Here is a 14730-nt window from a genome sequence, read left to right on the forward strand (position 1 = left end):
GGGGGAAGCAGGTGAGTTGAATTAAGTACCTTCATCTGGTGGCTACCCTGAATAATAGCATTCAGATTTTGTACTTTAAAAAACTAAAACTTACCAAGACACTTCTCTAGTAGAGAAGATTCTTATATTTTTTTATTTATGTTTATTCTGATGTGTGCTTAAAATTTATTAAAAAAAAAAAATACACTGAAAAGCTTTTCATATGTTTACTTGGTTCACATGCTTGTTTGTGCACCCACTGTGCTGTTAGACCTTGACAGCTCCACTCCAAGATTCAGAAGTAGAACAAAGAGCAAAGAAAGTGACACAAGCTGTAGGGAGGAATAGAATCATGATGTGATGAACGAAGTTAATTTTCTCAAAAATGGAGGAGAATATGCCGGTTAGACTGGGAATTTGGGGTCAAGTTGCCTGTTTTCTGTGTAAAAACTCAGCACACTGTTTGAATTTGATCGGGACATCAAACTTTGACACATCAGCTTTTTTTGTCTGTAGTATTTTTGTACACTTTATGCTATGGATTGACTACAGTGATGTAGAAGTAAAAAAAAAAAAAAAAAAAAGTTTTGTAAAATGAGGCAAAACATTTAAGTTAAAAGTGAGCGTTTAAAAATCTTATTGATCTGTATTTTCAAGTAAACACAGTTTTATGCATTTTCCTTGTTTATGAATCTCTCTTTTTGTATGAGAATCTAAAAAAAAAAAAAAAAAGAAGGGGAGGGATGGGACACAACGAAAACCAGAGATAGAAGGAACCAGCTGCCTCTAGAAAACGCCATTCATTGTAAAGCTGTTCAGTAGACTGTAGTTGTTTTAATGGCTATTGCAGTAGGCTGCAGTGTTTTATTAAATAAGCAATAAATTTTCTTCACCATTAATTGTGTTTTAAACAGCATCTCCTATTTCATTATACATATAGTCTGATCTCAATGAGATGCAAGACCACCAAATTTCAGAGGGGGAGATCAAGTATCTAAATGAGCAGTACATCCTTACAGAGTGGAACAATTTGAGCTAAATTAATGTTAATAAAAGACAATTAAGCTAATTTTATTTTTATAAAATTAAACTGTTCTAACAATTCTCAGCATGCTTTTGGCCTCTGCAGCTCTCTCAGGTAACTCTGAGGCCCTATTTGGGAGTAAGAGTGTCGCAGGGACCATTCTCAGTTTGGACCTTGCATAATCAGTGGGTGATAGGAGTTTACTGGTATAGTTGCTATATCAGTTGGTGTCAATTGCCAGAAATATTCCCCACAGAATCTCACCAAGGAGATTTTTCTCTTTGAGGTATTCCAATTGCATATTTTGTGGGAAAAAAAGTGTCCTAAATGAGCAACTCCAGCAAACCTTTTTTTTTTTTTTTTTTTTTTTTTTTTTTTTTTTTTTTTTTTTTTTGGGAAGAACTGAAATATATGACTAGGCAAAAATATCTTCCAAAGATTTGTTTCCAGATGCCTGAAATAAGGTGTGGCCCTTACCAACTTTATCAGAACATCCATGCCGTTTTTTTACTCGCTGCCTCTGGAGCAGTGACATTAGTGCTACTGTGCCATTCCTTCAACCCCTCCTGGCTGAACTGGTTACAGCACAATGCTGTGAGCAACTGCTTATTAATGCTGCATCATAAGGCTCAGGCAGGCTCCAGGAGCATCTGGATATCCATAGCATCTCGCCAAAGCACATTCTGAGGGTGAAGGTTTAGGTTGATCTACCTCACCTTCTTCCTCTGTCCATTTAAAGCTTCTAGGTAGGAATATTTCTGTATTTGAGAACCTGAAATCAGCCTTTCAAAGGAAAGTGTTCAGTGTTAATGCTGTCAAAACACATGGCATCCTGATTCTTTACCTGAGCCTTTCTTGCTATTAATAATCCACAGTGGTTTACTTCAGTTATGTCTAAACATCTTGCTTGGTAGGATCTGTGTTGTCATTACAATTATAATAGTTAATTAGCCAGGCACTGCACTGAAACATAGTTTGCAATCAGGCCTGTGATTTGTTTTTAAGAGAGAGATAATATCCCAAAATCAAAGCTAAAATTTGTCTTGTAAAGTTTGCTATGTTACTCGTGCAACAATCTCAGACCTAGAAAGCTACTAAATCAAATTACAGATGAGATTTCTTCTATTCATTAATACCTGTTTTCTGGTTCTACTTGAGTGTAATAATTTTTGTGCTAGTGATTTATAAGACCTCCCACGGGTTTGTCCTGCAGTGTACTGAGTAGTCAATTTATATCTTTATTTTGCTTGGAGATGAGGGCACTCATTCTCTCAAGGAAAATCTACTTTTCCTTTCTGCATCCCTTTCATTTTTGTCCTTTACACTTTTTTCTGACTTTATTTACACATAACCTCTGCAAGAGTGTCAACTACATTGACATAATGTAGTCACAAGAAGGAAAGGTACCTTTCTGGCATTAATTACGTTACTGAAGAAAATACACAGCTGAAAAGCAATTGCTAATAAAAAAAAAAAAAAAAAAAAAAACTTACATTATTGCAAACCAGTGCATGTCTGAAATAGAATAGAAGCAAATGATCTAATCAGTCAGAAATTGTTTGCTCCATTTGCAGAGGTATTGAATTCAATTAAAGATTATAATACTTAAAGAAGAACATTTAAATCTCTATTTATAGGAAATGTTTTTTTTAAAGAACCTACAGTATTAGCGTTTAAATTGATGAAGTGTGTGCTTCTCAGCAGATATCTAACTAATGCAACATATGATACAAGATAGACATGATACTTACTAGAATGTATGTTGAACACCGTTGTGCATGATTTTCAACAAATGAGTTCTTAGCGCTTCTGAAACAAATTTCTTTTTGTTACTGACTATGCTCTAAACGAAGGTTTTCCCTATTGGAGGCTGTGTCATATTTTAACAATGGATGTTTTGGTGATGACGGACATCTTAATTATTATACTTGTAACTGTAGATTTTCAAAGTGGAGAAAGGTACTCAAAGCCTATTGAATGTCAATGGTAGGTGAATGACTCATTTTCCTTAGTGCCTTGAAAATCCCACCCTCCTTTCTCCTTGATTATAACGGCATCTACAGCTGTCAGCCTTTCTGCAAGGCACTGCATAAACACATAGAAAGTGACAGCCCCTGACTCAAATAGCTTACAGAATAAACAAAAGTTATCAGGTAAGGAGGAAGACAAAAAAAAAAAAGGAGGTGGTGGAATTAGTAGGTGGGAGGAACAAGGAAGTTAGTGCAGTGTTTTCAGTGTTAATGGGCTGCATGCAGATTTGCAGCCATCATGAGGGAGGGGTAGTTTACTACATGTTTTTTTTATCTAGGATCTTCAGATAGCAGACCCTGAACTCCAGTTCTCCTCTATGACCATCGTGTAGCTTACAGTAGACTCTTTGGAGCAGGCATTTTAACGATTGGGCTGCTCAGTTTGCCTCTGTTGAGCAATTGGTTCACAGTCAGTATCTGGTGGGTGGTTGACAAGAGGTTTTCTTTACTTTGTTCCTCACTTTGCCATTGACGCTTGGGGGAACCCATGGTGATTGGAGCATGAGCTGAGAATTGTAAGAGAACTTCTTCACTCCACTTATGCTGGAGAAGAGAAGATTGCTCACCTCCTTCCTGCAGCAAGGTAGCCTGTAAATTCCTAATATTTATCTTCTTTGACCTCTTTAAAAGTGTAGTTAGATACGTATTTTAGTTTTTTAGAAGATGTTCCTGAAATTTGGCATTCCTTCAAGTGCAAGAAAAGAAATCCCCAACCTTAAGTGTTGCACCAGTAGGATTCCTGTGAAGTTCTAGACTATATTGCTAACTTTTGTTGAGTTGCAAGTATACGCAGGGGCTTAGGAATCATGAATTTGTTCTAAGAACATCATTCCGTTTATGAAGTTATTCAACTAAATAATGCAGTTCTTCATTCTTTTTCACTTTTATTTTTGATGCTTTTTTAAAAAGCTTGTTTACAAGCTTTTCTATTCAATCATGAAGGTGATAAACTTCTTTTAAAAACTGAAAATAAAGGAGATTAGTTCCATAACTCCATGAGACAAAATGCAAAACATCAAGTACTGCAAGGCTTGCAATAAAAATTGCAAGAGTTGGCAGAAGTGAAAAGGCTTCAAAAGGACTTTGAGTATGTGTTTTCCTTGAATTAGGATATCACAATCAGGCGTTTAGTATCTCTTTGGCATGTCTGTGTGGAACTGTATTAATTGGAAATCATAAATGAAGTGATAGTAAATCAAGAATAATATGCTTATTTCTCATCTGTTTCTAAGGATTTGATTATGACAGCCCATCCACACAGCAGCCCCTGCTCTCTTCTGTTGGAAACCATTTCTGAAGGTTGTGTGCAAAATAGCTTTTTTTATTTTTCATAAAGGATTCTGGCAGTCCTCTTGTCCTCATCAGAGTGGGCTCTTATTGATAACACTAAGCCACTTAACCAGCGATTGCAATACATTGTGAGATGATTGCATGTTTTGGAACAATAGGCACTGATTTTTGGTCAAGCAGAATTAAATTGACTTCATATTAAATTGATGAGCTGAAATTTGGTCAGTTCCCTTAGAGGGCATACATCAGGTGAAGGGTATGTTTCTTTACGTGTATTGAAGCAGTGGATTTAAATAGCATTCATTGTAGCAGTAACAGCGATGGGCACCTTGCCAACCAAATAAACACAAGCATTTGAAAAAGACAGGGGGTGTCTTTCATGGGAAGAGTTCAATTTAAGAAATGGTACTTGAGTACATGACTTTTGCACAGGATCATAAATGTGGTTGTGTTTGTTTTTTTTCCTCCTATTTTATGGAGATGCGCCAATCATGAAATCAATGTAGTTAATAGGAGGAAGAGTATTCTCCACCCGTCTCAGTTTAAAATTATCTGCTGTAAGGTCTGCAATGTGTTCCTACACACAGGCAGTTCTGTGCCTCTGAACTGCTGCTGCTTCTTCCTCTGGATGTTCACACCAACCAGTCCACAAATCATTGGCCCCAGCAGACAATGCTCTTCCCAAGGGTCTGGTAAATTGCAAGGAACTCAACAGGTGCTCCCTAGCGTATAACAAATCCCATAGCAGCAAGCTTCACAGTGATCAGCTTTAACTCCATATGTGCTCTGTAGATGACAGAAACTGGGGAATTTAAGTGTTAAGGACAGAATTATATTGCACTAGGTAGCGTATGTGGTAGTTGTGGAAGTGCACACATTTTAATTGCAGGTAGATATACAGATGTCTAGGTGTACAGACTGACGGCTGAGTTTTTCAAAGGGAGCTTGGTTTCTGGCTTTTGCTAAGGATGTTTGGCTAAGGTGGGCTGTGGGACGGGAAGGTCAATTCCAGGACTTCTAGTGAAAGTGTCTGTTCTGAATTTAACAAAATGGAGTAAATCTTGCTGCCTTCATCTTGCTGCTGATCTGTATGCAGATCAGCTGATGGTAATGGGGAGGTGCAATTCAAGTAGCTGAGACATGTCAACGTCTGATTATATATAGGTCAATATTATTTAAGGGTGTTATGGGGCATCACTGCATGAAGGCATATTACGCTGATACCTCATTTTGGCCATATGCCAGGAGACAAGCATAAAGGATTGACCAACAGGACACTGTGACACCAAAGATAGGTGACCTCAATTCCACAGCTCCCAGTTGTGGCGTGACCACCTTTTAAACAACATGGTGATGAGGAATGATGGAGCAGGCTCATATGCAACCCACAGCTGTGTTATGCTGCTTTGCTGATACAAAAAGCCAATTAACCCTCTTTAAGTAATTAGAGAACTCTGGCTGTTTTGCATTATTATTTTTTAATTAAAAATATAAAGTATATTATGTAATATATAATAATAACAATTGCTATCTCATATAATATTTTTATTGTATTTGTGGTTAGCATTTACACAAAGAATTGTAAATATTTTTATAAAGAAAATTCTAGGTAAGAATTTGTATTTGAACACATAAATTCACAAATGTGTAAAGGTGAGAAAAATGCAAAGTTAAAGCTTTTGAGACTGTATAGAGTAAGAAAAAGATATGAAAATATTTTTGTTTCCTCTTGAAGAGTGGAAGGCGAAATCTATTGTATAACCTGGGAGCAGAACAGTTCCATATTTGACAGTGTCAAATTTTCAGGTTTTGGCACATATTCCCATTCTATCTCAATAACTAAACACATTTCCGTGCCTTTGAAGAGTAAGTTATGTCTTCACAATGTTTGACATATACCCATTCTTCATTTTCTTATGTGTATTGATGTTTGGGTTTGAAGAAGTATATTTAGATGAAGTCTCAGTTTGTTTGCAGAGATGGCTTACAACTCCTCAGGGCTGTAACAGCAGTTGAATCATCTAGGTGACTGTCCTCTCCCAAGAATTAGGATCAGAAATGTTGATAGCAGATGATGTGGGGATGCCATTAACCCTACAGCCAACAGTATATGCCATGATGCATTCCCCAGCCCCTTTCTTTATGGCATCTGTGACATCTACCTTTGGATGAAGACAATGCAGACAAGAAGACAAGGGCTCTCTAAACCAGACCTAAAAGCTGGTCTAGAGTTTTTACGTGCAACAGAAAACATGAAATCCATACCATGTTTTTTGTTGTTGTTTGTTTTTTTTAACAGACTGCTTTTTTATTTTTTTCTAATGATTTTGATAATTCAATTAATACTTTAAAGTGTAGTTGTTTGTTAATACTGATATTTAAGCAAGATCTCTAAAAATTAAAATAAGATACCATGAACACTGAAATTCTTTAAATATGTTTTAATATTTAGTCACATATGAAATTCCCATTCTCCTTCAAAGTATATGTTTATTGAGTATGGGATCCTCAGTTGAAGCACTGAAGTGAAAAAATACTGAATTCCACAGCCAATGCAGTCAAATCTGTCATTGGCACAAATTGAAAGACATCAGGCTCTTAGAGGAGCTGAACTGCATGTGTTCTGGTGCCATCCTGGACTTCTGTTGCAATTGCAGATCCACGTCCTGTGTTTAAAAAGCAAAGATATTTTTTATTTTAAGTCAATATCTGTTCTGGATGAACATTTTCAAATGTTCCTTCAGATTCATTAATATCTATGACTTAATTCATTGTCTTGAAAATTTTATCTTGTCACCTCTATATAGAGATACTATAACATGTAAGTTACTTACAGAATACTTTTATGTATTGCCATTGAATTCCTAAATAATAAGTACTGTTGCTAGTTTATCATCTGTAGACAATTTCACCTCTGAAACAACAGCTTCATGTCACTGAGGCTCATAGGATAAGACTGTCAGTGAGTTGTTAGCAAGGAAGGGCTCATACAAGCTGTTGTAGCATACTGGGCCACTGAGATCAAATCCTGTCCATTTGCTTGAGAGATTACATGCATAAAAATGCACTGCTAATTAATGCATTGTAGGGGAAAGTGGGAACTTAACCAGAAATGATAATTCCCATACACTGCACTATACAATCCAAAGAAGGCAGGCTGCTGCTATTCTGCATGGGTTACTTTGTCTTTAGTTCTGCTGTGCATTATCTTTAAGAGGCATCATCCAGCCTGTTGTGATGAAGGTTGGTCATTACACGTGATGCAAAGCCTGGCCTTTTACAGATTACCTGAGAAGAGGCAGCATGGGGAGCACCTCTTCTTTTCACACAGTGAATTGTTAGTCTGACTTAGCAAGAGAATTTTAAAGAGTTAACAGAAACTGGAAGGGGGTTGGGGTGGATGTTAAAATAAATTACAATATTGTTAGTATCCAAAGAACATAAAGACACTTGTCTAAGTTGTTGATTAATTGCTTGTAAATCAAAGCTGGTTTTTAAGTTCAGTTTGTGAGGAAAAGGATCTGAGGCCACTTACAGCTTCAATTCCATGCATTCAGAAGGCTTCTGACCCCTTTCTTAGGGGTCATCCTTTCATGAAGTGATGCTTAGTTCTATCTCATGTTCTGTGTCTGCCAGCTGTTCCCCCTCAACGCATTTCAGCACTCTAAACAAATATTATTACATCAGGATCATACTGAAATGGGATTGTTTCACCCATCTGGAACAAGAGGATGTTGTAGACTTAGTGACCCATAACCACACAGTCGAGTAGCTGCTATGCATTTTTCTGCATTTTGGATAGCTGAAAAGGCCTGGGTGTTACAGTCACTACTTAATTTTCAGTTGCTTTGCAGGATAGAAATCCTTGCATTGTGTCTGAGAGTCACTGTTCTCCTATCAAAAGAAAGCAATAGGCATTCAGTCCCCTTATCGTTAACTGAAGCAGCGTCAGTAAGCCCGACGATCTTGTTCACCATTTCCTTTGGTGTATTTCTGTAACTGAAATACTGTGTGTTTTACATACTTGGCTCACACAATTCCCTTTCAGAACTCAGATAATAGCAAGTTCTATTTCTTTACTTTTGTGGATGATCCCTCAGAGCTGAGTGAAAGAACAGTCACACAGGGTGGCAACTCAAAGCAGGTAGCCTAAATGTGCCACCGTGCTTGCAGACCTCCCGGTGTACTTCAGCAAAGTTTCAACCTAGCTGCTACAGCAAATGTGATGCAAATTAATGTAATAGTTTCCATGCTATACATATGTGAGAGGCTTACAAGTTGGTTACTGCAGGCTACAGTGTTCAGTCTGCTTTTGTGTACGACTGGAGAGGACCCATCTGTGCCACTGTGTTCATTCTTGTATTGTTAAACACCGAAAGCACCAGAACTATATAATGTATGTTATATGCAACATACATATTGTTGTATAACCACACTATATACTGATGTTTCCTCTAAACATGACTGTGACAGTAATGTCTGAAGCATTCTTGCTCACATACTGTTATTAAGAACAAAACTTTGTTCATAGGCACTCCTGTTTCATAGACTTCAGATCACTTTCTTTGATAATTCTTGGAACACTCTTCAGTTAATGAATTAGTATAGAAGGTTTATTAAAAAAAAAAAAAAACATATTTTTTTTCCATGCAGGTAGTAGCAGCATCCCATGTCTGTTTTGGATAAAACAACAATTAGTGTATGATTTATTACATTTAATATGTTAGCTAAAGTTGTCTTTAAGTGTTTGGTTCCATTTGGTATTCAGCATTCAGATCTGCACAGCTAGTGCTCAGGTTTCGTTTATACACTGTCATTGCTTCAGACTTAGCTATACTCCTGTAGTTATGTCCCCACATTCTTTTTTTAAGTTCTAGTAGGCTGAAGATATGCAATTCATAGAATCACAAAGTCATATAATGGCTCGGGTTGGAAAGGACCTTAAAGATCATATGCTCATAAGCTCTGTTACAAATAATTTGCATGCAGGCAGTATATTATTTCACTGCATCATTTTCCTTTCTTTTAACCACTCTGTTGAAATGTTCTTTTTACGATATTGTTTGGTAAGCATATATGCATACATGTGTGTGTATATATATATATATACACATATATATGTATATATGTATTTATATGTATATATATACACATATAAATATATATATACATTTATATATATATATATAAAAGTTAGATTAAGTTATTAGATTGGATTTTTTTTTTAATGCAAAGTAGAACACTGAATTCTTTGAACTGACATAAAGAGGAAACCTATGACAATAATTTCTCCTAAGACACAACACAGATGATGTCTAGGGCTGGCTTCATGAAAAAAAAAAAAGGAAGAGTACAACTGAAATTATCACATAGATGCAAGTATACTGCTGTCTCCTAGAAATGCATAGAAATATGGATTGAGAAATAGGAGCCATTTCCTTAAAATGCAGTCTGGAGGATGATCCAATATGTTGACCAGTTAAACAGAAATTAAAGACCTAGGTTTGTTTTCTGATTTGAGGGAAATGGTAACATCTTCCAATTCATCTCTTATTAGTAAATTAACTACTTCCTTGCCATGAGATGAAAATGGAGTGAAGATGAAATCTATTAATGGCTTTAATGTGTTCATCTGGATTATTAAGGATTATGTCTGTATCTAGAAACACAGAGTAGAAATAAAAGTTTTTAGGAAAACATGTAGCAACTAAATTAGAAGTAGTTCTGGAAAGAGCAGAAATGATGTAGGAGGAAGCCTGTGTGAGGAGATTGCATGGTGCTGACATATCCTCAGATCCAGGAAGGAAAAAAAGGCTTATGTGGGGAACAAACCGTTTGAAGGTATAATGTACTATATTATTTTGCTACATTTTTAAATCTAGCCACATACTAAATGTTTGGGATTTTGTGGGTGGATTCTGTCAAGAAGGGAGACTGAAGAGGTTGACAGGGTTGTTGAAATGCCCATCAGTCTGTACTAGGTTTTGCTCAGCCCCCAGCACAACACTATAAATATACAGAACACATTTATTCTGACATTTTCATGTTAAAAAAAAAAAAAAAAAAAAAAAAAAAAAAAAAGGATGTGGTCACGATAAATGGCCTTAGACATATCTTAAATGACACTTGCATAGTATTTTTTTTTTAAAGGAGGGCATTAGTTTCTTTGCTAAGTAGATGCTATGATAATGTTGCAAACAGCAAGAGTATGATTCTAGTAGATTTAGGAGTTGATCACTTGGCTTTCTTTTCCTATCCAGATTCTCCTGTGACTTTAACAAATGGGCTGGTGTTAATAAGCAGAAAGCCTTAAGAGAATATTCTTCCTTTCTTCTGCATTGTATTTCTGGTCATGTTTTGGGAAAACTAGAATAGATTCAGCCTCCATGTTACAGAAGGCTACAAATTCACTGAAATTAAGTGTCTAGGAGTTTTGTTTAATGCTTTTGGGAGATCCAGACAGACTGAATGTGTTCAGTAAAGCCGATAATTCCTTACATTAATACTAAATCTTGGTTGTTTAATTCTAGGCTCCCAGAGGTATGGAATATGACAGTCTGAATACATTTTCTCTAGGTGTGATAGACTGGCTAATTAACTGATTTAATCCATACCTGAGCATTACCAATACATTTGTATATCATGTCATAGTGTAGGATAACATAGTGTAGGATAGCTAGTACATTGCCTTCTAGATAATGCCAATATTCTTGTATGTATTTGAGTGTATAAAAACACTTTAGGACTATATTTTTGTAGTAATGTCCAACTGCAATTAGAATAGCATAAACACGTGAAGTACTTTGATGTTGTTGATATTAGCAATTCCTGTCACTGAGGTTGATGGGAATAGCTTGAATCACCACGTGCCAGGAATAGTCTATAAAATAATATTTTATAAAGTAGACCAAACAGCCATTTTATAATTAAATGAGAGATAAAGACAGCTCTATTATTTTCTTTATGAAATGGCAATCATGGTTAAAACTTTATGCACAAGTGGCTGGAGAGGTATGATCAAGATGTTGTGCTTACTGTTTTTCTCAGTGAAATGGTTGATGGAAAAATCTTGGATTGACCCAAAATAGATTTTCCACTTTTATCAGCAACAAAACAATGAAAAGGAAAAAAAAAAAACAAACAAAAAAAAAAAAAACAAAAAAAAACCACTCTTTTGTTTAAATCTACTTACGTTTGTGCTTGTGTATCTTTTTTTCTTTTTTTTAATTAATAAGTTTTCAAAACTAAAATGCAAACAAAACCAGTGTTTTTAAAATGTTTTCAGTGTATTGGAGTCAGTAGATTAGACATAAATTTGCAAACAACTAAGATCAGCCCAGTGTTTTCAGTCAACTGTCTGTGGAGCTTTACCAACCTGTGGTGGCAGTGCCTTCTCTGTTATCTTAGCTGATCTTAGTATTTAAACTTTGCAATTTTTTTTAGTGCTATGAGTCCCCCACAGAAATAGAAACCATTATCTATTATTTCAGTGTTTACAGGTAACTAACAGCTTCTAAAGAAAATCCTACAATGTGGGGTAAAATACTTAATATCTTCGTGTTTTAAAGGTGGCTATCAGTTTGCTTACTCCGTGAATATATTAAAGTGCTTTGTTTCTTCATAAGGGAGAGTTAACAGGTTTCTGACATGGTAATTTTACCATATGACAATTTAATTTTCTTTAGTGCACTAGTAAAATGATAATAATGAACACTGACTAATGTTGTTCATCTTAGTAGGCAGAAGTTTCACTAGATGTGTAAGTATTCTTACCATCAAGTGTTCTTTCTCAATTATAACTTTGTTTGGAACATCACAAGACATCACCTAACAAGACTTCATCACATCTGAATTGCAAGATTCTGGCAGTGGTGGAAGCAGAAGCTCTGTGCTAGTGAAGCTCATGGGGTAAATACTCTGTTTTCTTGAGTATGCAGAATAATTCCTATTGAAGATAGAATTTAAATATGTGTTAGCTTTAAACACATGATTAAATGCTTGAATCGGAAGGGATTTAAATGAATGGTTTTAAAGTCTTTTCTTGAATTAGCAACCAAGTTAGAAATAATGTTGCCCACTCTAGGGTAATCTTAGCCTAGGACCGACTAAAGGTAAAATCTGAACCTGTTGTGATTCATTTTCTACAGAAGGAGTTTTCTTTTTCTTCATTTTTCTAATTAAGATATGACATGAGGTGTGATTCTGATATCTGAATTGATGTTTTGTAAGAAAAATGTGAAATGAGTTCTTCCCAGTTTGAGAGTCTGTGAATTACATTCTATAAAACTTCACACACAGGTGATATGTCATATCGAATGCAATTTGATTTGCTAGTTTTAAATAGCTTATTAGTTGTTAATGCCAGCTTTCTGTTAATTGTGGTTCTTTGTGACTGGCAGATTATTCACTGGTGATCTGCAAAGAAATGGCTCATTGCTTTTTTGGCTCTCTTCCATTTTTTCCTGTGGCTGTACTGCACTAGTGATGGTTAAAAGTACATGAATAATGTACAGATTGTTTTTCTGTGTATCCTAATGCAGAATTTGCCACAAGAGCCAGTGTTTAACTTCATAAGAGAGAAAGTAGTCTGTGGGATTTTGAATAGAAAGGCCCTTTCTTTATAAAGATGAAGTTTGGACATGGAAGATATTTTGAGAACACAGATATCATTAACTAATTAACTAAACTTCCTAAAATATCCCATATTAATCCTGGTGAAGCTGAAGAAGTTTCTAGGTGCTAGCACTTAAAACATGCATACTCTAATCATGGTTAATAGCAGATCTAACAATATGGTGGCACATTATGGCATAATTTGGTATAATTTTGCCCAGTACAAATTTAAAAGACTCTTCACAAGTTCCTAACTCTGACTTTGAAAAAGAGTTGGGATAAGTGTGGCTTATTTTATTACTCATGCCAATCCTTTCTACCAAGGTTGCTAGCAAGACGTCATTTCATGCTGGAAGTGGGTTTTGCACTTGCACTCTGAGAATTGGAGTGAAGACACACAGCTAAAAGTACATAAGGCAGTTCCAAACAGCCATTGCACAGCCTAACTTGTGGCCCCCATTGATCAGGAGGAGATGATCATGAGCTTCTGTAGAAAATTCCCAGCACTGTGAGGGCGCAAGTCTCTTAGTATTGTTGGAGCTCCCGCATTTTTATTTCTTTGGGAGGAAGGGTTTGTCAAAAAAACACACAACACACGAAATAGTACAATTCAAAGAAGAAAATTAGCTATATTTTTAAGCTTTATTTTAATTACAAATGAGTATGTTGTTAAAGTTGGATCAGATGTGTTATCCTGGCACCAGAAATGGACAGCAATGAAAGGGTAGCAGATCCTCGACTTTGGCTAAATAAATGAAACTGTTTAATGAATGTGTCATACATTGAACCAAATTCTTGGTCATAGTGTTACAATTCTATTGACTTCATTTGATTTGGATATATTATTTAGCATCAGTGTAGGTGAGGAGAATGTAAATCATGAAATTCTTTCTACACACTACTTTCAGGCAGCCTGTGTTTTGAAAAAGTATTCATCACTCTACTGCTTCAGATATAAATTTGCAACATGCCAAATAATACCTTCAGAGTATAAAAGAAGTTGTTGAAAGGTAAGGGTGACAGCACAAAAGATTAGGGTGACAGATTTTTGACTCAAAAAGCAAGAAAAGTTTTAAACAAGGGTATATGTGTGGTTTTAACATACGGTACCTCCACCAGCACTAAGATAGATAAATCTGCAAGGAAAAAAAATTAGGTGCTATTGAACTGGGAAATTCAAATGAACAATGTGCACAGTGACAACAAACCACCTGGGTTTGCAGTCAGCCCTGTTAACTGCAAGCTACTCAGATAGGCATCAATATTGTATACTGTGTGAAAATTATCAAAGGTTTAGGCCTAAGGTTAATGTAAAGAAAATTTATACAGGACAAATTAAGAACAATACCAGCAGATTGTTACTGTGAATATACTGTATTTTCCCTGAATATGATCCTGTCATTTCAAGCAGTGTGTGAAGTTTGCTGAGCAGTTCTCTAATTCAGATGTTTTCAGTACTTGGTCATTGCCTGAAGTCATGTGGGACTCAACACAGTTGCCTGCACATAGGTGTCTGATGCCTTTTCAGATGTCCTGGGTAATCTAGGGGCTGCACAAGGCTTGCAAATGTGACAGAGAATTTACAGGAGCCCCGAACCCTCCTGAAGAGCCAGGTGAAGGGCAGCCAGGATTCCCTGGGGCACCAGAGGGTAGATATGCCACTGTGAAGTGGTACTCTAAAAATGTAAGGAGCTTTTATGGCAAGAAGATTATCATCCCTCCAAATTTTTTGATGTCCTTTTGCTCAAAATAGGCTCATGCTTCTAACAAAGTAACCTCAATAATACTAATATT

The 14730-nt window shown here is 36.0% G+C and overlaps 1 protein-coding gene across 21 annotated transcripts in view; it reads left to right on the forward strand.

Annotated features, from left to right (window-relative positions):
- Positions 1–14730, forward strand: part of NRXN1 (neurexin 1) — a 716955-nt gene that overhangs the window by 630732 nt on the left and 71493 nt on the right. The window lies entirely within an intron of this gene.

Source organism: Aythya fuligula, chromosome 3 (assembly GCF_009819795.1).
Source record: "Aythya fuligula isolate bAytFul2 chromosome 3, bAytFul2.pri, whole genome shotgun sequence".
Lineage (NCBI taxonomy): Eukaryota > Metazoa > Chordata > Aves > Anseriformes > Anatidae > Aythya > Aythya fuligula.